This window comes from Myotis myotis, unplaced genomic scaffold (assembly GCF_014108235.1).
Source record: "Myotis myotis isolate mMyoMyo1 unplaced genomic scaffold, mMyoMyo1.p scaffold_m19_p_4, whole genome shotgun sequence".
Lineage (NCBI taxonomy): Eukaryota > Metazoa > Chordata > Mammalia > Chiroptera > Vespertilionidae > Myotis > Myotis myotis.
This window is the reverse complement of record NW_023416346.1, coordinates 67,358,579-67,380,435: the sequence shown is the minus strand read 5'-3', so window position 1 is coordinate 67,380,435 and position 21,857 is coordinate 67,358,579. Positions and strand designations below refer to the sequence as shown.

Below are 21,857 nucleotides of genomic sequence, written 5' to 3'. Positions count from 1 at the left end.
TTAGCACATACAATATTCTTATTTTTCCATAAGGCTATCTATAAATTACTTGCATAATCTCATATGGTCTCTCTTCCATTATTTTATATTTGGGTGGGTTATATGTTCATACTTCTATATGAGATGATGCTTAACACATAATCTATTGGTATATTCAGGCTGAACATGACTCATTGACATCTTACACCTTCCCTGTTATGAACATATACACAATTCTACCCACCACCCTTGCTTCACAAACACACAGATGTAATACACAGTGAAAAGTGCTGCAGCAATACCTTTTGTTGTAGATATTTAAGAAACCAAGCACTGCGAGTTTATTTACATTTGGACTTACTTTTATGTTGTACTTTTTTGTTAGTTTATTTAGACAGTTTTTATCTGATTACACAAGTTAATTATTTTTAAATGCAGTTTCATTTAAGTATAATTGGTACAACTGTACATAAAATGTACAATCTGATGTTTTAATAAATCTATACACCTTTGAAGTCATCACCGCAATCAGGATAATGAAAATTTTCATCATCCTTGAAAGTTTCTTCATGCCCCTTTGTAATCCTTCACCATGTCCCTAGGCAATAACTGTCTAATCTGTTTCTGTAGATTTGTTTGCATTTTCTAGAATGTTGTATAAATGGAATCATGCTATACATCACCCTTCTTGCTTGTCTTCTTTTACTTTGCATAATTATTTTAAGATGCATCCATGTTGTTGTATGCATGAAGTCATTTTCCTATTTTGTTTCTGAGTAGTTATCCATTACTTGAATACACCACATTTGTTGATGAGCATTGTATTTTGAGTTTGGGGCTGCTATGAATAGAACGTCTATGTTTGTTTGTGTGTAAGTGTTTGTATGGACATGTTTTCATTTATTTTATTTTTTTAAATATATTTTATTTATTTTCTACAGAGAGGAAGGGAGAGAGATAGAGAGCTAGAAACATCGATGAAAGAGAAACATCGATCAGCTGCCTCCTGCACATCTCCCAGTGGGGATGTGCCCTGACCAGGAATCAAATCAAACCGGTGACCTCCTAGTTCATAGGTCAGTGCTTAACCATTGAGCCATGCCAGCCAGCCAGGCTAGGCAAAGATTTCTTAGAACTGATACCAAACCATGATCTATTTTTAAAAAGATAAATCATATTTCATCAAAATTATAAACTTCCACCCATTGAAAAACCATGAAAGGCACTGTTAAGGGGGTGAAAAGAAAATCCATGGACTGGGAGAAAATATTTGAAGCAACCCAGGTACATGCCCTTGACTGGAATCGAACCTGGGACCTCTCAGTCTGCAGGCCGACGCTCTATCCACCGAGCCAAACCAGTTTCGGCTTCATTTATTTTTTAAAAAAATACCTAGGAGTGGAATGACTGGGTCACATAGTATGTGTTTTTAACTTTTTAAGAAATTACCTGTTTTCACCCTAGCTGGTTTGGCTCAGTGGATAGAACGTTGCCCTGCAGACTGAAAGGTTCTGGGTTCGATTCTGGTCAAGGGCACATGCCTGGGTTGTGAGCTTGATCCCCAGTAGGGGGTGTGCAGGAGGTTCTCTCTCATCATTAATGTTTCTATCCCTCTCCCTTCCTCTCTGAAATGATTATATATAAAAATTACCTGTTTTCCAGAGTAGTTGTACAATTTTGCATTCCCACTAGGAGTGCCAACATTTGCTATGGTCAGTCTTTTCAAAAAAATATTTTTATTGACTTTTAGAGTGAGAAAGAGAGAGAAAAATATCAATGTGAGAGCACACTGGGGATTGAGCCTGCAACCCAGGCATGTGCCCTGACCAGGAATGAAACCAGCACTCTTTTGGTGCATGGGACAATGCCCAACCAACTGACCCACACTGGCCAGGGCTGGTCAGTCTTTTTAAGTGTGGCCATTCTAATAGGTATGTAGTAGTATCTCATTGTGGTTTTACTTTGCATTTCTGTAATGATTAATGATGGTGAACATCTTGTTGTGTACTGATTTACCATCCACATATCTTCTTTGGTGAAATGTCTATTCATTTTTCTCTTAAGTTTTAAGAATATTTTACATACTCTGGATACAAGTCCTTTATCAGGTATAAGATCTTCAAATATTTTCTCCCAGTCCATGGATTTTCTTTTCACCCCCTTAACAGTGCCTTTCATGGTTTTTCAATGGGTGGAAGTTTATAATTTTGATGAAATATGATTTATCTTTTTAAAAATAGATCATGGTTTGGTATCAGTTCTAAGAAATCTTTGCCTAGCCTGGCTGGCTGGCATGGCTCAATGGTTAAGCACTGACCTATGAACTAGGAGGCCACCGGTTTGATTTGATTCCTGGTCAGGGCACATTCCTGGGTTGCAGGTTCAGTCCCCAGTGGAGGGGCGTGCAGGAGCTATGATTCTCTCTCATCATTGATGCTTCTGCCCCCCTCCTTCCTCTCTTTGAAATCAATAAAACATATTTTTTTTAAAGAGAAAAGAAATATTTGCCTAGCCCAAGGTCACAAATATAGTCTTTCATGTTTTTTAAAGAAGTTTTAAATCTGAACTATTTTTGTGTGTGGTACAAGGTATGGATTTAAATTATGTTTCACATGTGAACATTTAATTGTTCCAGCATCATTTGTTGAAAAGACTATTGTTTCTCTACTGAATTACTTGTGCACCTTCATAAAAAATTAGTTGTCCATATAAATGTGGATGTTTGTTGGACTCTATTTTATTCCATTGTAACTTATTTTAATCACCCAGCTGTTTTTTTTTTTTTTTGATATGTTTGGGAGGGAATAAGAATCAAATTGTGGGATATCTGAGTTTTATTACAATGGAGACAGTTACAGCAGAAGGATTTTCATACTCAGCCTTTCATTTCTCTTCTCAGATATCTAAGAGAAAAAGGGCAAGAAACAACAGTAATAAAACCTAGAAAATAAATCAAAACAAGAAACACAAATGCTCTTCTACTTTGTGAAGTTGCCAGTGTGTGGCTATCTAGAGCCCAGCCACAGGAATGGTAGCGAGTATTATTCAAGAGTATAAATAATACCTTTGTTTTTCTCATCTCTGGTAGGAGAGACGTGTTTGCTAAAAGGTAAATAGGAAGTATTATTAAGCTGGAAATAAATTATGTTCAAAAAAGAAATAGTAATAAAAGTGGGTATTATTTCACACTATTGTTTTCAAAGCAAAATTATCTCAATCCTTCCTCATTCCTAAAATAAAGACATACACGAGTGAATAGAATATGATACATGCTTATACCATCTGATTTTTAAACTATTTGTGAATTACATTTCTGGCACTACAGCCTTAACTGCATGGAGTTTAAAAGGGCAGTTGCTCAGTGGTTTTGCATCAACCCATGAACCAGGAGGTTATGATTCGATTCCAGTTAGATTCCCAGTCAGGGCACATGCCCACATTGTGGGATCCATCTTCAGTGGGGGGCATGCAGGGGGCAGATGATCAATGATTCTCTCTTATCATTGATGTTTCTATCTCTCTCTCCCCCTCTCCCTTCTTTGAAATCAATAAAAATATATTTTTTTTAAAAAGGGCAGTTGCAATTAATGCCATGGCAGAGAAGGAAAATCAGTTACTAATTTGGATATTTGTTTTAATGTTAATTTTCAACATAAAAAAATATCAAGCATTTTTTAAAAATGTAAATTCACATCACAAGGGAAATGCTTTTATAAAGGCCCTCAAGACTCTTTTTCCCATGGTACTCACTTGAAAAATTTCTACACTAAAATTCAAATAAAATAAACCTTTTTTATTGCAAGTTTGAAAGCATTTTGTTCAATTATACTAAAAGGGAGGAACAATTTGAAGGATTTTAATGGTGAAAATCCATGCATATATTTGTGGTAATAACTATTTCTAAATTTTGCATTATATTTGGAAAATGTAGAACAAGTCCAAATTGACATTTTCTATAATTCTCATCCAGAATACCCAAATATATTTAATTAATTTGATTAAGTACCCCTCTGAGGAACAATGAGTCTTGCCATACTGCAGATATTTTAGTGAGAACAAATATATAATTCACAGCTCCTCAGAGGTGATGGTCACTTTTGTATCAAACAACATATACACAATTCACAAAACCCTTTCTTAAGTGTTAAAGAGGAGAATTCCGATAATAATCAAGCCTAAGCATTTTATTTTCTTCATGAGACCTTATGACCTAAGTGATTTTGATACAGGTTCTAGAGACAGAATTGCTGGACTAGAATCCTGATTTTTCCTTACTAGTTGTATTAGATATTGGGCAAGTTACCTCACTTTCATTGCTTCTGTTCTTTCTCTCTAAAATGGGGCTAATACTGACACATAGAATTCAATATTGTTTGCTATTTTTTTCATATTATTATGTATCAAGATGGTGTATAAAGAAACCTTTCATGTTACATAGCCTCAAGCCATTTCATTCTGACAATACTGTGATTTCTATTTTGGAAGCAGTATAGGAACCATACAAATAGAGACTTTCCAATTCTAATATGCATAAGGGTGGAAATTACGTGAATATTGGCAACTCATTCATATTAATAATAATGTTAGGTCCTGATAGGACCTAATCAGCGCGATATGCAAATTAACAGCCAACAAAGATGGTGGCTAATTTGCATACTGCAGGCAGGGCGGGGCAATGTGAGCCGCCAGTGCGAGCTGCCATTCAGGCCCCCGTGTGCGACCCCAGATGCTGCCTGCCTGCCGCCTGTGATGGATCCGATCCCGGGCTGCACGCTGGCCCCAGAAGCCCCAGAAGCCACCTGATATGGCAGTAACTCTATCAGTAAGCACTCTGAAAGTCAGTGGTATAAATGCACCAATTAAAAGACAGATTATGAGGGCGAATCAAAAACAAAACCCACTTTAAATATAAAGACACATATAGATTAAAAGTAAATGAATTAAGCTGCAGCCTGTTTTGCTCAGTGGATAGAGCATTAGCCTGTGGACTGAAGGGTCCCAGGTTTGATTCCAGTCAAGGGCATGTACCTCAGTTGCTGGCTTGATCCCCAGTCCCTATCAGAGTAAGTGCAGGAGGCAACCAATCAATGTGTCTCTCCCTTTCCCTTCACTCTCTCTAAAATTCAATGGAAAAATATCCTCGGGTGAAGATTAACAAAAACAAAGTAAATGGATTAAGTAACATTAAAGAGATTATAAGAAAAATATATTCCAAATTTTGTTAGTTGTATAATGGTTATGTTTAAATTATTAACACCTAAGAAATTGGGTGAAGGGTACATATAATATGCTGTAGTATTTTATAGTTTTTTTACATGTATGAGATTATTTCAAATTAAAATATTAAAAAATTAAAAATTAATAAAATATTAATTGAAATGTATCTGCATTACATGAAAAAATCTCCTAATTGCTTCTAGCATAATTTATTAAATTGTGCTAAAATTTACAAGGGTTCAATTAAAAAATATCTTAATTCTAAATGATATAATAGAAAATATATAATAGTGCAGTTATAAGCACTTATCTGAAAATAAAAATTTAAAGAAGGGAATTTAAAGAAGGGATTAGCCAAAGAAGATATATGCACAACCCATGGACACAGACAACAGTATGGTGATGGCCAGAGAGAAGGGGGGGGGGGCAAGAGCTGGGTAGAGGGGGCAAAAGGGGGGAAATAGGGACATCCTATATCTAATCTAATAATAGACAAAAAGGGTAATTGACTGTACCTTCGCTACACCTCCCATTGGCTAATCAGCACGATATGCAAATTAATGGCCAACAAAGATGGCGGTTAATTTGCATATGTAGGCTCCAAGTGGCGGAGCAAAGCCTAAGGGCTCCCAGGCTCCCGGTGGAACAGTGGAGCCTGATGGAAGCCTTGTGTGTTTATGCACCCTGGGGGTGCAGAGGTCCTGTCCTAGGCAGAGGCCAATGGCGCAACTTCAGACTCTGAGAAGCAGCCTGGGGGCTGGAAGGCAGCTCCTCTGACCTCAGTGCTGGAGTCCCGCCCCTCCACCAGGAGAGGAGCAGAGAAAGGCCGGAGCCTCCCTCAGGGTGACCCGAAACCTCCACCCACACCAGGCAGGCCGCTGGGACTGTGCATGGAGGACTCACCTCCAAGCCCAGCCCGTGGCCCTGCCGCAGCCATGGCACTCCTGGGTGCAGGCCCCAGCGGGACACGGGGTGGCGGCGGGGGCGCCTTGAGTCCTGGGCTCCTCGCCTGCCTTCTGTGGCTTCCTCCTGCTTTAGGGCCTCTCCCTCTGCTGCCTCCTCCTCCCCAGCGCCCAGAGCAGGGGACACACCAAGGGTGCTCCCCGCTGGCCAAGGGGGTGAATGGAGCGGTGGGGACTCCCGGGTGAAGGGTCGCCCTGGGGAGGAGTCCCGACACCACCACGCCCACTCCTGAAGCGCTGCCCAGGCCCTGAGCACAGCCTGGAGCCGCACAGGCCTGGAGGGCTCAATGGGGGTGGGCGCACATGCGTCTGGTGCAGCAGGACGTGCTGGGGAGCCACCCACCTTCCAGGGCCTCCTCCTGCTTCAGGGCCTTGCCTTCCGAGGCCTCCTATTTAGGGGCCTCCTCCTTAGGGGCCTCCTCCTCCACGGCACCCAGAGCAGCGGAACCACCGAGGGCGCTCCCCGCTGGCCAGGGGGTGAACGGAGCGGTGGGGACTCCCGGGTGAAGGGTCGCCCTGGGAAGGAGTCCCAACACCTCCAAGACCCGCTCTTGTTCAGCAACATCCCTGAGATCCCCTCTGCACCGCGGGCTGTGGGGCAGCGTGATGGTGCTGATGGTGGAGAAGGTGCTGCTCACGTGGGCGCTGCTGCAACCCGGGACCTCCTCAAAGGCTTCGAGATGTTCGGCTCCCTCTTTAAGCCCTACATCCGGTACGGCATGGAGGAGGAGGGCTGCATGGAGTACATGCGCAGCCTGCTGCATGACAACGACCTCTTCCCGACCTAGGTGACGTGGGCCGAGAAGCACCAGCAGTGCCAGCGGCTGAAGCTGAGCGACATGCTCGCCAAGCCCCACCAGCGGCTCACCAAGTACCCGCTGCTGCTCAAGTCGATGCTGAGGAAGACAGACGAGCCGCGTGCCAAGGAGGCCGTCATCACCATGATCAGCTCCGTGGAGCGCTTCATCCACCACGTGAACGCGTGCATGCGGCAGCGACAGGAGTGGCAGCAGCTGGCGGCCGTGGTGAGCCGCATGGACGCCTACGAGGTGGTGGAGGGTAGCAACAATGAGGTGGACAAGCTCCTGAAGGAATTTCTGCACCTGGACCTGACCGCGCCCATCCCTGGTGCCTCCCCGGAGGAGACGCGCCAGCTGCTGTTGGAGGGCAGCCTGAGGATGAAGGAGGGAAAGGACAGCAAGATGGATGTGTACTGCTTCCTCTTCACGGACCTGCTCTTAGTGACCAAGGCAGTGAAGAAGGCTGAGGGGACCAGGGTCATCAGGCCACCACTGCTGGTGGACAAGATCGTGTGCCGGGGGCTGCGGGACCCTGGCTCCTTCCTCCTCATCTACCTGAACGAGTTCCACAGCACTGTGGGGGCCTACACGTTCCAGGCCAGCGGGCAGGCTCTGTGCCGGGGCTGGGTGGACTCCATTTACAATGCCCAGACCAGTTGCAGCAGCTGCATGTGCAGGAGCACGCAGGCAGCCAGCAGCCCCTGCAGAGCCTGGAGGAGGAAGAGGAAGATGAGTGTGGGGAGAGTAGCACTTCCGCCGCCAGCTTCCCCACCATCCTGCGCAAAAGCAGCAACAGCCTGGACTCCCAGCACTGCGCCTCGGTAGGCTCCACAGAGACCCTGGCCATGGTGGTGCTGGAGCCCGGGGAGACACTCTCCTCTCCCGAGTTCGAGGGCGGCCCCTCCAGGTCCCAGTCGGACGAGATGCCCCTCAGTACCACCGCCTCATTTGTCACACTGACCAGCAAACTGCTGGCCCTGGGCCCCGGGGACAGCTGCTCCTGCTCCATGGACTCCGCCTCCGGCACCCTCTCCCCCACCTCCTTGCAAGACTTTTCGACCCCATCCCCTGTGGCTGAGCCAGCGCCAGGGCCCCTAGATTTACCACAGGCCCCTTCACCCCTGCCCTTCCCCTGCCTCCGCTGCCCCACCCCTGTCCAGCTGCTGTCCCACCTGCCCCACCTGCTCAAGTCCAAATCTGAGGCCAGCCTCCTGCAGCTGCTGTCAGGGGCCTCCACCCAGGGGGGGGACCCAGCCCCCAGCCCCCAGCCGCAGCCTGTCGGAACTCTGCTTGGCTGCCACAGCCACCAGCACTAGGACTCGGGGCTCCCCTCACGAAGCTGGGTCCTGCTGGAATTGCGGGGGCGAACCAAGCCCTGGCAGTGGCTCCCAGCTATCAGAGATGGAGGGCAGGACCACCTGCCTGGTGGGGGAGCCCAAAGGGCCCGCCAGGAGGAGCAGAGAGCTGCCCTCAGGGACCTCCCCAGAGTCCAGCCTGAGCCACCCCCTGGGATCTCTGCCCAGCACAGGAAGTTGATGCTGGCCCAGCTCTACTGCATCAGGACCACCCTGCTGCTTAACTCCCAGGCCCTGAGCACAGAGTGGAGCCGTGCATGCCTGGAGGGCGTGGTAGGGGGTGGGCGCACTTGCGCCTAGTGCAGCGAGACTTGCTGGGGAGCTGCCTACCTTCCCGGACAGGCCTCAGGCCCGGCACCCAACACGGGAGGGCCACAGTGCGGCCACCAGACCCTGTAGGCTGCCCTGAAAGCCACACAAAGACAACCTGCTGCTGGAGGACAGGCATGCGGTGCTCCGAGAAGATGCCGGAGGTAGGGAAGGAAGGTCATGGAAGGGAACAATTGCAAGCGGAGATCCCAAAGGTTCTGAAAGCAGAGGACCAGCTCCTTGCAGACTTGAACTCCTTGTGGGCCTCTTTCTCGGCCCTGTGGAAGCGGTGCGAGACACAGGAGGAGGTGATGGACTGGGGCTGTGCTCAAGGAAGACTCGGAGGAAGCAATGTGTGGACAGGGCCAGGCGGAGCAGGCAGACCTGTGCGGAGTCCGCTGGAGCGCAGCCAGACCCCAAGGCGACCATCAAGCCAGGCCCCAGGGAGAAGCGAGCAGATGCCACTCCACTCGCTGGAGAAGACCATTGAGCAGAAAACTAAAGAAACCGATTTTACATCATTTCCCAGGTGGAGAACAGTTGGCATGTAAGCCCCTGACCAGTGCCCAGCCTCTCCTCTGTCTGTCTGTCTCACTCTTAGGTACCATGTTCTTTGTTCTCTCTTAACTGCAACTCATTTTTAAACTAGATTGCTTTTAAAAGAAGACTAAATAAAGTTTCCCTTAAGTGATTTAGGCGGTGCTGGTGCTGCTGGGGCTGCTGGGGCTCCTGGGGGCTGGATTAGAGACACAAACACGCAGGGGAGCCTGGCACCTAGCAGCCCCAAGCCCTGCTGAGGCAGTGCTGGGGCTTCTGGGGGCTTGATCGGAGACACAAACCCACAGGCCCGGCACCCAGCAGACTGAAGGCCTTCACGGCAGCGCTAAGGAGCAGCAAACCGAGCAGTAGGAAGCAGCAAGCAGGTGGGCAGTAAGGAGGGAGGGGTCCCGGACTGCGAGAGGGCACAGGCTGGGCTAAGGGACCCCCAACCCATCCCCAGTACACAGATTTTGTGCACTGGGCCTCTAGTAATAATAATAATAATAATAAAAGGCTAATATGCAAACTGACTGAACAGCAGAATGACCGGTTGCTATGATGTGCACTGGCCACCAGGGTGCGACGCTCAATGCAGGAGCTGCCCCCTGGTGGTCAGTGCACTTCCGTATGGGGAGTGCCACTCAGCCAGAAGCTGGCTCATGGCTGGCCAGTGCGGAGATGGTGGCAGGAGCCTCTCCCACCTCTGTGGCAGCACTAAGAATGTCCAACTAACGGTTTAGAGCCGATCCCTTGGGGGTCTAAGCCTTTAGTCGGACATCTCCCGAGGGCTCCCTGGCTGCCAGAAGGATGTTTGACTGCAAGCTTAGGCCTGATCTCCCAGGGAGTGGGCCTAAGTCAACAGGTGGACATCCTCCAAGGGGTCCTGGACTGCAAATGGGCACAGGCAGGGCTGAGGGGACCCCTCCCCCCCGAGTGCACAAATTTTTGTGCACCGGGCCTCTAGTTAAAATATAAGCTTAGCATGTAGTAAAGACTGATGCTTCAGCAAATCTAGTATGAATTGTTTCAAGGTGAAGATAGTTAAAACTTCAGTTATCTTAACTCAGCAATGAAAGAGAAGTGAGGAAATTGTATCATGACTGACCACAAGTGAATAAGCAGGATGTCTAGTGAACTCATTGCTGTTTTAGTTATCATCAGAAAATCTGCTTAATACAGAGTAAGAACAAGAAATGAATCTGTGAGTTCTCCAGATTCATTACTTTTATTTTTTATTTCTTTATTGGTTAAGGTATTATAAATGTGTCCTCATTTCCCATTAACCCCCAGCCTCCCCACCCACCCCAACTCATGCTCTCATCCCCCTGTTGTCCATGTCCATTGGTTTGGCTTATATGCATGCATACAAGTCCTTTGGTTGATCTCTCCCCCTTACCCCCTCCCTCCCCTACTTTCCCTCTGGGGATTGATAGTCTGATCGCTATTTCTCTGTCTTTGGATCTGTCCCTGTTCATCAGTCTATGTTGTTCTCTATATTCCCCAAATGAGTGAGATCATGTGATATTTATCTTTCTCTGACTGGCTTATTTCACTTAGCATAATTCTCTCCAGTTCCATCCATGCTGTTGCAAATGGCAATAATACCACAGTTATTAATTTTTTTAAAATATATTTTTATTAATTTCAGAGAGGAAGGGAGAGGGACAGAGAGATAGAAACATCAATGATGAGAGAGTATCATTGACTGGCTGCCTCTTGCATGCTCCACACTGGGGATTGAGCCCACAACCTGGGCATGTGCCCTTGATTGGAATCAAACCCAGGACCCCTCAATCCGCAGGCTACGCTCAATCCACTGAGCCAAACCAGCTAGGGCCAGATTCATTACTTTTAATATTGAGCAGGTTTATCTGTCTTCTTTTATGACCAATGTTTGTATATCTAAATGACTTATTAAGAATTATCTGTTTAAAAGTGACCAAGTGCTCTAATCAACACAATTTAATTATCTGATGTCATGAGAATGTGTCTAGCCTTGTCTGAAAAAAAGATAAAAAATGACACAGAATTACATCAGTTATTCAACTAAGTGGCCAATGTACTTGCAACAGCCTCCAAATTGTTCTCTGTACAAATTGTTTTCTGGCTTCTACTATATGTTATACATAGTTCTTTGAAAACTTTTCCAGAAAACACTTATATCCCTACTGTAATCCCCAAATATTAGTGATACTGCACTCTCTGGAATCATGCCTATGTATATAAGTTGAGTCTGTTTTTAAAAAATATTGATTTTTAGAGAGAGAGGTAGGGAAAAGGAGAGAGAAAAACATCGATGTGAGAGCAAAACATCATTTGGTTACGTCCTGTATGCCCCCTACTAGAGATTGAACCCAAACCCCAGGCATGTGCCCTGACCAGGAATCCAACTGGCAACTTTTTGGTGCTTGGGACTATTCCCAACCACTGAGCCACAACACCCAGGGTATAAGCTGTGTGTTTCATGCTTTGGTGACTGGGAAAATTTCTCAACTCTCTTTGCCTTGGTTTTGTCATCTGTAAAATGTGGATAATAATAGTACCTACTTCATAGAGACATGGTGAGCTTTAAATAACACAATACATGTAAAATGCTTAGAACATGGTGAGTGCTCAGGAAATTCTAACTTTCTTACTAAATTTATCTTCTGCAAGAATGCATACCCAATGGAATTTAGTTATTTAACCCTTAATTTCCTTCAAGTCTTATTTAATTGGGCTACATTACATTTCTCTGTGTTTTTAAAATAAATATAACAGAGCCACATTTATTATCTGTACACAAACACCTTATTTTTCTAAGTATTTTTGCTTAATTTCCTAGGGAAGGGACTGAAATATTTTCTTCCTCTCTAGCCCTCCATCCTTGCATAGAGTAATGTGATGCACAAGAACATACTTAGTATTAATAAACTAACTTCTTCAACTAATGAACTTCTGACTTCCTGAGAGTAGGACTGTTTTACTTACTGCTAAAATAAAAATCATTTTTAGCCTTTAATTATATCCTATTTTATTTAACAATTGTCCCCCAATTATGCCAAATGTACTGGTGCATAACTTCATGCAGCAAATCATATTAGTTTACTAAATTTTCAGTATTTAAAGAATTAGTGTTTTAGCAACCAACTTCTTAAAAAGAGCACCTCACACACTTTATTTATCTACGCAGAGTCCTCAGAAGAAAAATTCTGGAATCTAATGAAGATCCATATTTTTTTTTCTTATTTTTTTTTTTATTGATTTTTTACAGAGAGGAAGGGAGAGGGATAGAGAGTTAGAAACATCGATGAGAGAGAAACATTGATCAGCTGCCTCCTGCACACCCCCTACTGGGGATGTGCCTGCAACCAAAGTATATGCCCTTGACTGGAATCGAACCTGAGACCTTTCAGTCCGCAGGCTGATGCTCTATCCACTGAGCCAAACCGGTTAGGGCTGAAGATCCATATTTAACATGAAATTATCTGTTTACTTAACTCTTCTCTTTCACTAATGCAGTCAGGCCTCCATATCTGTGCATTCTGCATCTACAGATTCAACTAACCATGGATCAAAAATACTTGGAAAAAAATCCCAGAAAATTACAAACAGCAAACTTGAATTTGTCACAAGCTGAGCACTATGCTGAATCCATGAATGAAGTGACATGTAGGCATATCCTGCTTATAGCCAATATGCAGATGTAGGCTATGTACAAATACGATGCCATTTTATTAAGGAACTTGAGCATCTGGATTTGGGTATGCTCAGGGGGAAAAGGGGATGGAACTAATCTCCTATAGATACCAAGGAACAGCTCTATTTTCTTTCATAAGACAAGATTTCTAGAAAATACATACCTGAAACTTGCTTTAAAAATAAAAGCTTTTAAAGGAAAATATATATCAAAATATCAGGGCATCTCCATTCAATAAATTATACTCTAATATCATAAAAATGGATACTCAGAAACTTTCAGCTAAGTAACATGACTAAGCACTAGAGATCTATTGTAAAACCTTGTACTTTTACTCAGCAATAATGTATTGTGCACTTAAAATTTAAGAGGGAAGGTCTAGACTCAAAGGAGGTGCAGAAGTAAAGTGCAGAGGTACAGAGGCACAGCGGAAAGGGCTGGCAACTGAGGACGTGGTTGTCGTTTTCAATCAGGAAGGAGTCTCAAGCTTCCCACTGCTCTGCTGTCCAGGTCTGGGCAAGTCTCTAGGGACCCAGACTCATACGGGGAGAAAATGAACTGTCTGGCATCGGGCAGAACTCGAGGGTGGCTTTCTCTCAGAGGTGCTTAAGGTGATTACCGTGGGACACTGAGACCCGGGGCCTCTTATGGCAGGGCTGAGGATCAGCCATAGCTTGCTGGGGTCCAACCCCAGCGTGTCCAGGGGTCCCCAAAGGTGTGGACGGAGTCGGCGAAGAAGGAATGACGTGGAGACAGCGTTCAGTTGATCAGCAGCCTAGCCAGGATCTCCAGCCAGGATCTCCAGCCAAGTTCTGGTCTGGATCTCCAGAGAGGTTCTGCTTAGGATCTCCAGCCAGGTTCTGTATCCATGTTGTCTTGCTAGGTTCTCCAGCCAGGTTCGCAAGGTTCTCCAGCCAGGTTCTGTAGCCAAGTTCCCTCGCTAGGTTCTCCAGCCAGGTTCAGTCATCAGGTTCTAGTCAGGTTCTCTTGCCAATTTCTGTAGTCAGGTTCAGTCCAGGATCTTTTGCCATGTTCTCTCCAGCGAAGTTCTTCTGTCTGTAGGTTCTGTGTAGGTTCTGTCTATTCTAAGTTCTGTGTTCTAAGTTCTGTGTTCTAAGTTCTGTGTGTTGCTGTCTTGTTACATCTGTATTTATACCAGTTGATTCAATCCTATCAATCTCTATTACAAAGGTTAGGGCGTTTCTTATCTCCATTCCAGGGAGTAAAGATTATGTAGCTTTAGCATGATTGTTCATAGTTAAAGTGATTAATTACCCGCCTGGCACTTAGTTAAGAGGTTTTATTCCCTCCCTAACTTCAGGGGAAAATCCCTACCTGGGGAAACAACCTTTCTCAGAGAGGTGACCTTGGTTAAAATACATAGTGCCAAGAAGGTGAGGAAACATATTAACAACAGTATGCCATATATGCCAGGTCCCTTGAAACAGCAAGCATGGACCGGCTCCCCGCAATAGCTGTTTGCTCCACCCTTTGATTCCCTGAGACTCCACCCCACCCAAGCTATGAGCAAAGTCTTTTGCATATGAATGGCCTGGCCCTTTGCAATCTCAGAGAGATCCAGAACATCCAAAAGAAGGCCCAAGGCCCCACAGCAGTTTGCATTGCTTCACAACTGGGCTTCATCTGGGCACCTCCAAACCCCAAACAAGGAAGAGGAATCTGCAGATCTCTTCGTAGCTCCTGCTGGGTAGCCTCAGGGAGAGGCTAAATTAGCACCTCCTTAGAGATCCAAGAGACAGTGTACCCAGTGGTCAGAGTGGGACCATCCAGATTACAACTCCTCAGATACATAAGGGACACACTCAGGGGGCAGACTCAGTGAGCACCAAAGTCCCACTGAAGCAAGTCTTGCCCCAGAAGGGTGTCTCCAGCACAGAAGTTCTCCCACCGTAGACACAGCTGATTCTCACAGCCAATTGGCCTGGAGGTCAATTCCTCCCAGTGATACCTACAACAATCAAGGTTTAACTACAACAAGACTGTGCACAAAGCCCACAAAGGGGTGCACCAAGAGTATCCACCTCAGGTAATTGGGGAGGCTGAGCCACTGGGCCCTGTAGTACACTTAGCACACAAAGCCACTCTATAAACACAGGGAAGCAGTCAAAATGCAGAGACAAAGAAACAGGTCACAAATGACAGAAATGGAGGAAAGCAAACTACTGGATATAGAGTTCAAAAAGACGGTTATAAGGTTTTTCAAGAATATTCTAGAAACTGCCGATAAATTTAGTGATACCCTTGATAAATCTAGTGAAACCCTTGAGGATATGAAAAAGGACCAACTAGAAATTAAGCATACACTGACTGAAATAAAGAATATTATACAGAGATCCAACAGCAGACTAGAGGATCCCAATAATCAAGTCAAAGATTTGAAATACAAAGGAGCAAAAAACACCCAACTGGAAAAACAAAAAGAAAAAAGAATCCAAAAATATGAAAATAGTGTAAGGAGCTTCTGGGACAACTTCAAGTGTACCAACATCCTAATTATGGAGGTGCCAGAAGAAGAGAGAGAGAGCAAGATATTGAAAACCTATTTGAAGAAATAATGACAGAAAACTTCCCCTACCTGGTGAAAGAAATTGACTTACAAGTCCAGGAAGCACAGAGAACCCCAAACAAAAGGACTCCAAAGAGGACCACACCAAGACACATCATAATTAAAATGCCAAGAGCCAAAGACAAAGAGAGAATCTTAAAAGCAGCAAGAGAAAAACAGATAGTTACCTGCAAGGGAGTTCCTATAAGATTGTCAGCTGATTTCTCAACAGAAGCTATGCAGGCCAGAAGGGAGTGGCAAGAAGTATTCAAAGTGATGAATAGCAAGCACCTACAACCAAGATTACTTTCCCCAGCAAAGCTATCATTCAGAATTAAAGGTCAGATACAGAGCTTCACAGATAAGAAAAAGCTAAAGGAGTTCATCACCACCAAACCAGTATTATATGAAATGCTGATAGGTATCCTTTATGAAGAGGAAGAAGAAGAGAAAGGTAAAGATAAAAATTATGAACAACAAATACATATCTATCAATAAGTGAATCTAAAAATCAAGTGAATAAATAATCTGATGAACAGAATAAACTGGTGAATATAATAGAATCAGGGGCATAGAAAGGGAGTGGACTGACAATTCTCAGGGGAAAGGGGTGTGGGGGTGCTGGAAGAGACTGGAAATAAATGGTACACCTATGGATAAGGACAGTGGGGGAGGGGTAAGAGCAGAGGGTGGAGTGGGAACCGGGTGGAGGGGAGCTATGGGGGGAAAAAGAGGAACAACTGTAATAATATGAACAATAAAGATTTAATTTAAAAAAGAGGGAAAGTCTCCTATTAAGAGTTAATATGGAGTTAATTAAAAGTTAATACCTCAAACAGCCAGTGTGGCTCAATGGTTGAGCATCAGCCCATGAACTAAGCAGTCACTGATTTGATTCTCGGTCAGGGCACATGCCCAGGATAAAGGCTTGATCCTCAGTAGGGGTTGCATAGGAGTCAGCCGATCGATGTTTCTCTCCATCTCCCTCTCCCTTCCTTTCTCTCTAAAGCCAATATAATTTTTCAAAAGGCTACTGAGAGTGCTTAATTTTTTTGTTATCAGAACCTTGTTGTTTGAATTAAGCATCATTTACATGTCACATTGCATTTTCTTTTTTTTAAAATATATTTTATTGATTTTTTACAGAGAGGAAGGGAGAGAGATAGAGAGTTAGAAACATCGATCAGCCACCTCCTGCACATCCCCCACTGGGGATGTGCCCACAACCCAGGTACATGCCCTTGACCGGAATCGAACCTGGGACCCTTCAGTCCGCAGGCTGACGCTCTATCCACTGAGCCAAACCGGTTTCGGCTGCATTTTCTTTTAGGATATTAAAAAACAAATTCCCTTATTTATTTATTATTTGAAAGGTTTCTTTTTTTCTCTCAGAAAGCCAAGATGTTGTGTGTGTACCCACCCCCCCCCCAAAAAAAAAAAAAAACCCACAACCCAAAATTTATTGAATCATTTAAGTATTTGGAAAATGCCATAAATCAGAGCTTGAGAACACATCTGCCTCAGTAACCTAAAACAAAAGATTGGTTCTCACTATTTAAAAAGGCTCTCTACAGTAGAGTGTCAAATGGAAAAGGTAAGTTGTGGACTTCTGGTTAAGATACTGCTAAACTATAGAACAACCATCATTCATAACCACCTGAAATCATGCTGAATGGAGGTCCTACAACAATGGATTTAAAGAAGCCACATTGAGACTGGTAGGAGTGGCAGAGACAGAGACAAGGAATGGCTGGTCCCATGCATACATGTGGCAGATAAAAATCAGGAGGGATATCTTGGGTTTGGAGGCCTTCCCTGAGGAGCAAGTGGTTCCAGCACTCCAGCCCAGTGTTCCAGTGCCAGGAAGAAAGTAGCCATAAAAGTAGCTGTAAAAAGTAGCAGGGATTGAGGCTGAGGAGGATGGAGGCTGCTGGAGTGCCAGGCAGTTCCTCTTAAAGGGTCTGCTCACGGACTTACTTGGGCTCACTCCATCTGAGCTCCAGCATGAGAGCAGAGGCTTAAAATGAAATAGAGACATATAGGGAGGAACTGAATTGTTTGGCATCAGGGCAAGAACTGGAGGAGCAGCTTTCTCACAGACAGAAGTGCTGGCAGAGGCATTAGTCCTTTGATGAAGGAACAATGATGGGTGCCATATCTGAGACTCCACCAAACCTGGCTCACACTGTTTGCCCCACCTTGGTAATTCCCTGAGGTCCAGCCCCACCCAACTTTTGAGCACACTCAAGCCCTTTCCAGTGGCTTTTCCATATGATTGACCTGCCTTTGCTCCTGCTTCAGATTTCCCAAAAATATCTCAAACAAGCAGCATCTGGCCTCAGAAAGCCCCATACCTGTTACTGAATGGCTCCAGGCCTGGAACTAACAGTTGGCCTTGGCTCACAGCTTCACCTGTTCTGGCACCTCCAAGCCCAATACAATTAGCAGCCGTCTGCAGATTGTTTTATAATTTATGCTGGATGATCCTGGGCAGAACACAGATGGCTGCTGACCTTGTCTTGCACCTTCTGGGAGGCCCCAGAGCCAGTGCACCCAGTGGACAGCTTCAGACCAAATCAAAACACCATGACCCAACCACCTCCACAAGCAAAACACTCAAAGGGTGGACTCAGCAGGCAATGGAGCTTTGCTGACATAAATCCTGTTTGGGGAGGGGGCCCTCACAGCTGACCCTCCACAGTGGTTGGAGGTTGTGGATAGTGGTCACAGCCAGTCCTTGCATCTGATAAGCCTGGGTAAATCATTCCCATTGACATGCCAACAGCAGTAAAAACTCAACTACAACAGGAAGGTGTATAGCCCACACAGTTGGCACATCTCACATACCCAGCTTGGGTGATTGGGGAGGCTGTGCCACTGGACCCTACAGAACACCTATTCCATTAGGCCATTCTACTAAACCTGGGAGAGTCAGCAGCTCTATCTAATTCATAGAAACAAACACAGGGAGGCTGCCAAAATGAGGAGACAAATAAACATGGCACAAATGAAAGAACAGAAAGGGAAAAAAATGCCAGAAAAAGAACTTAAAAAAAATGGAGACAAGCAATCTACTAGATGCAGAGTTAAAAACATTGGTTATAAGGATGCTCAAAGAACTTAGTGAGAACTTCAACAGCAGAAAAAAAACAAAAACAAAAACAGTCAGAAATGAAGAGTACACTAATTGAAATGATGACTAATTTACAGGGAATCAACAGTAGAGTAGATGAAGGTGATAATCAAATCAGCAATTTGGAATATAAGGAAGCAAAAAACACCCAATCAAAAGAGCAGCAGAAAGAAAAAAAAAATAATCAAAAAGAAAATGAGGAAAGTGTAAGTAGCCTCTGGGACAACTTCAAGTGTACCATCATTCACATCATAGGGGTGCCAGAAGGAGAAGAAAAAGGGCACAAAATTGAAAATCTATTCAAAAAAAGAATGACAGAAAACTTTCCTAACTTGGAGAAGGAAATAGACATACAAGCCCAGGAAGCACAGAGAGTCTAAAACAAGATGAACCCAAAGAGGCCCATACCAAGACACATCATAATTAAAATGCAAAATATTAAAGAATCTTAAAAGCAGCAAGAGACAAGCAGTACCTACAAGGGAGCTCCCAGAGACTGTCAGCTGATTTCTCAAAAGAAACTTTGAAGGCCAGAAGGGATTGGCAAGAAATATTAAAAGTGATGAAAATGAAGGATATACAACCAAGATTACTCTACACACAAAGCTATCATTTAGAACTGAAGGACAAATAATGAGCTTTCCAAACAAGAGAAACTAAAGGAGTTCATTACCACCAAACCAGTATTATATGAAATGTTGAAGGCTATTCTTTAAGAAGAGGAAGAAGAAAAAGGAGGAGGAGGAGGAGGAGGAGGAGGAGGAGGAGGAGGAGGAGGAAGAGGAGGAGGAGGAGGAGGAGGAGGAGGAGGAGGAGGAAAATATGAACAATAAAATGGCAACAAATACATACCTATCAACAATTGAATCTAAAAATCAAAATAAAGGAATAAGCAGAACAGAAACAGAATCATAGATATAAAGGATGTTTTGACAGTTGCCAGATGGGAGAAGGGTTAGGAGGATGGGCAAAAAAAGTGAAGGAATTAAGAAGTACAAATTGGTTGTCACAGAATAGTCATGAGTATGTACAGTACAGCATAGGGGATATAGTCAATAATTATTGACTATGGTGTCAAATGGGTGCGAGATTTATCAGGATGATCACTTAGTGAGGTATGTAATGTCTAATCACTGGGGTGTACAACTAAAACTAATATAATAATGTATGTCAACTATAATTGAAAATAAATAATGATAAAATAATTTATTAAGTTAAACTGGAATTAATATGTTATGTAAGGTAAATATTTTCTTTTATTTTTCAATAAAAGGTTTTTATCTCAAAAAAGGGCAAGTTGTGAACAGTATCTTCAATATAATCTCATCTATATAAAAAGTATGGTTGCAGCCCTAGCCAGATTTGCTCAGTGGATAGAGCGACAGCCTGCGGATTGAAGGGTCCCAGGTTTGATTCCAATCAAGGGCACATGATTGGGTTTCAGGCTTGATCCCCAGTAGGGAATGTGTGGGAGGCAGCCAATCAATGATTTTCTTTCATCATTGATGCTTTTATCTCTGTCTCCTTCTCCCTTCCTCTCTGAAATCAATAAAAAAAATATATATATATTTTAAAAGAGAATGATTGCATACAGGGGATGTGCATGGGTATGTGTATTAACATTCATAGAAAAATGTCTGAAAATATACATACCAAACTAATGGAATTAGATTGAAGGAAATGCTTTAACTTTTTATTTTCTGTTCTGAAGCATTTCTTGAATTTTTAAACCATAGATAGGCATGTATTATGTTTAGAACTAAAAAAGGGGGAAAATAAGGCAACAATGAATAACATTGTTTGTCCAAAATTTGGGTTCTTATTTAGTCCAGCAAAGATTAACAGAGAGCTTGAGTACTGTCTCAATTACCCCTTCTGCAAAGTAGGAACTATCTTTTGCTTCAGCAGTACTCACAAAGCCTGGTCAAAGGTATCAGCATACACTGGTACCTTACAAAATGTACCATTTGCCAGCCAAATAGCTTTCTTCTGGTTGCTATTTGAAGACTTTATACAAAGTTGTTATTTTCCAACATAGTATTTTGTTGGTACATTAAAACATTATCAGAGACAACACTGATAATCATTGCAATCTAATTATTTTAATTTTTTTCGTTCAAATTGTTTCCCTTCCTCTTATTTTGAAACTCATATTATTTTTGCTATTAACTTGTGCAGCTGTTTTTACCTTTTCTTGTTTTGCTTTTTAAATTTCTTTTTAAAATTTTCAACTACAGTTGACATACAATGTTATGTTAGTTCCAAGTGCACAGCATAGTGCTTATTTTTATAACTTATGAAATTATCACCCCAGTAAGTCTGTGACCTGAAACTGTACATAGTTATTACAATGTTATTTATGATATTGTACAGCAAGCATGTCAAACTCAAAGGCTAACACGGGCCAAATAAACAAGGTGTAAGTTTATGTGGGCTGCAAAAAAACAAAAGCTTTGATTTTCATAGAAATGTAGGTTTATTTTGATAGAGACATGCTGAATACAAAGAGCTGAAATAAATGAGTCATCATTAACATAAAATAACAGAACATTTTCATAAAAATTAATATTTTTTTCTTGAACATTAACTTACCAGACACTGAATAACTGCACAAATTAATAAGCATAATGCAAATAAACCCATTTTTCTTGTTCTCCAAAAGTGAAATATTTCCTGTTTTGCACACCAAACAAGTCAGTACAAGACTAATAACGTGGCAATCAGCTGCTAAAATGTTCGCTGCTAGTATTAGTGGAGAGAAATGGTGCGCCTGCACATAAGGTGTGTAAGGGAAATGAATGAAACACGATTATAGTAATCAGTCATTAACGAACGTTGTAGTTCATTATTAATAATCATGTATAACAGGATATTGTAAAAATTAAGTCACAAAATTTTTATTAAAATGTTTCTTACATACCGGTATAGTGGCTCGGCTGCAAAAATATTAGTTGTGGGCCGCATGCGGCATGTGGGCCAGGAGTTTGACATACTTGTTGTACAGCTATTGTTAATAGAGAAAATGGCTTGCTTCTAGAAGCTTATGTTGCCTGGAAAATGAAGATAGTGAGTGGACCAACCATTCTTCTGTAAAGTTTATTTTTATCTTTTTTACCTTAGACCAATCCTAGAAATATGTACTTAGATTTTCTGATATTACTTTTTTTCATGCTTTTATAATAATTTGAAGAAATGTTAAGCCATAATATGTTGCTTGATTATAAAAACTCTAGGCAAATTCATTTTTCTGCAAATTATGTGTACATAATTTAGTTGCAAATGATGTACATTTGCTTATAAGCTTACTATATGCTTAC

The 21,857-nt window shown here is 43.1% G+C and overlaps 1 pseudogene; it reads left to right on the top strand.

Annotated features, from left to right (window-relative positions):
• The first annotated feature begins 6,445 nt into the window (after positions 1-6,445).
• On the top strand, positions 6,446-8,613 carry LOC118653446 (annotated as a pseudogene).
• The last annotated feature ends 13,244 nt before the right edge of the window (positions 8,614-21,857 follow it).